This window comes from Echinops telfairi, unplaced genomic scaffold (genome assembly GCF_000313985.2).
Source record: "Echinops telfairi isolate 266 unplaced genomic scaffold, ASM31398v2 ScPeMD7_4;HRSCAF=17, whole genome shotgun sequence".
Classification (NCBI taxonomy): domain Eukaryota; kingdom Metazoa; phylum Chordata; class Mammalia; order Afrosoricida; family Tenrecidae; genus Echinops; species Echinops telfairi.
The window spans coordinates 9,431,009-9,433,253 of NW_022103900.1; the positions used below are offsets into that span (position 1 = coordinate 9,431,009).

Below are 2,245 nucleotides of genomic sequence, written 5' to 3' on the forward strand. Positions count from 1 at the left end.
TTGTGATGGTGTCGTGATTTCCCCGTTTACTTAATTATCATAGGCCTCGAGTTAGAAATACTGCAGCAGAACACAATACATTACCAGTCTGTTACCAAGGACCACTATTTCTGTCAGAGATACTTGATTGCCATTTAATTTATGGTGTTTCCCTGTTCACTTCCATAGTTATTTCCAACATAAATCACTGTGTACAAGAGGCCACAGAAGGAATTCCAGGAACTACAAGGATAAGTAAGATGTGTATGCTTTAATGTCTACGTGGTCTAAGATATTTAACAATTATAGTCCATGGCTACACTTATAGTCTAAGATATTTAACAATTATAGTCCATTGGACTATAACAATTATAGTTCAAAAATCCAAACCCATCATGATTCTGACCCCTAGGGACCCCCTGGAGTTCCTAAACAAGGTGAGCTTTACAGAAACAGACTGTCACACCGCTGTCCTGATGAATGACTGATGGGTGCACACCTCCAATTTTGGTGAGCAGGTGAGTGTTTAACTACTGAGCCACTAGAGCTTTGTCTACACATAATACATGCTAAAAAATGAGCAATACAATAATATGGTTGCATTTAGACTAGAGGAAAACAGATGTAGGAATATGAAAAATAGGTGGGCTGCACAATGGATTAGGCAATTTGCAACCCTTTGTTACCTCTTTTATTGTAAAAGCATTTTAAAGGCTCAAAACCAAAACCAAACCAGATCACTGCCATCGAGTTAGTTCTGACTCACAGCCACCCCATAGGACAGGGTTGAGCGGTCTCTGTGGGTTTCTGACATGGTAACTCCATCTTCTCCCATGAAGAGTGATCGAGAATAATATAGTGGACCTCAATTCCTAGAATAATTCCTAAGAATTTTACCAAACTTGATTCTTCTATCCCCTTTTCCTTTTTATGAATTGTTTTCAAACAAATCCCATATCTCATGACACTGTACTCTACTGTCATTCAGAATACTTTCTAAAATATATATTCAATCTCTCAGATAATCCAATAACCTTATATATTATTCCTCACAAAATAAGAATAATTTCATGTTTTCATTTGATATCTATCTCATATGCAAATATCTTTTCTTCTCTCAAAATATATTTTTGAAGTTGGTTTGTTAAAATCAAGTCATAGCCCTTTTGGCTCTGCACGACACCATGGCGGTTGTCAAGAACAAGCGCCTTGCAAAAGGTGGCCAAAATGGAACTAAGAAGAAAGTGTAAGTGGGTTGATCAACTTTCTAAGAAAGATCGGTGTTCTGTGAAAGCACCAGCCATGTTCAATATCAGAAATACTGGGAAAACACTAGTCACCAGGACTCAAGGAACCACAATTGCATCTGATGGTCTCAAGGGTCGAGTTTTTGAAGTGAGCCTTGCTGATCTGCAGAACAATGGCATTGCCTTTAGAAAACTTAAGTTAATTATTGAGGATGTTCAGGGCAAAAAACTGCCTGACCAACTTCCATGGCATGGCCCTTCCATGGGACAAGATGTGCTCCATGGTCAAGAAATGGCAGACCATGATTGAAACTCATGTTGATGTCAAGATCACCGATGGATTATCTACTTTGTCTGTTCTGTGTTGGTTTTACTAAAAAATGCAATAATCAGATTCGGAAGACCTCTTATGCTCAGCACCAGCAGGTCCGCCAAATAAAAAAAAAATGATGGAAATCATGACCCAAGAGGTGCAGAGAAAGGACTCGAAAGAAGTGGTCAATACATTGATTCCAGACAGCATTGGGAAAGACATAGAAAAGCCTTGCCGGTCTATCTATCCTCTCCACGATGTGTTTGTCAGAAAAGTAAAGATGCTGAAAAAGCCCAAGTTTGAATTGGGAAAACTCATGAAGCTTCACCGTGAAGGTGGCAGTTCTGGAAAAACTACTGGCGATGAGACAGGTGCAAAAGTGGAACGAGCTGACAGCTATGAGCCACCAGTTCAAGAATCCGTTTAAAATTTAGACTTAATGTTGACAAATAAAGGGTCTTATTGTGAAAAAAAAAATAAAGTCATAGATTGACTTAACTGACTAGAACATGGATCTGAGACATCTAAAAAGGTGTAGCTTAAGGAATGGTATGTTGAAAATGGCACTTTAAAAAAATCATTTTATTAGGGGCTCATACAACTCATCACATTCCATCCATACATCAATTGTGTAAAGCACATTTGTACATTCATTGCCCTCATCATTCTCAAAACATTTGCTCTCCACTTAAGCCCATGGCATCAG

General features: G+C 38.5%; 1 pseudogene; it reads left to right on the forward strand.

The window, feature by feature from the left end:
• Window positions 1-1,163: 1,163 nt before the first annotated feature.
• Window positions 1,164-1,966, forward strand: LOC101647417 (annotated as a pseudogene).
• The last annotated feature ends 279 nt before the right edge of the window (window positions 1,967-2,245 follow it).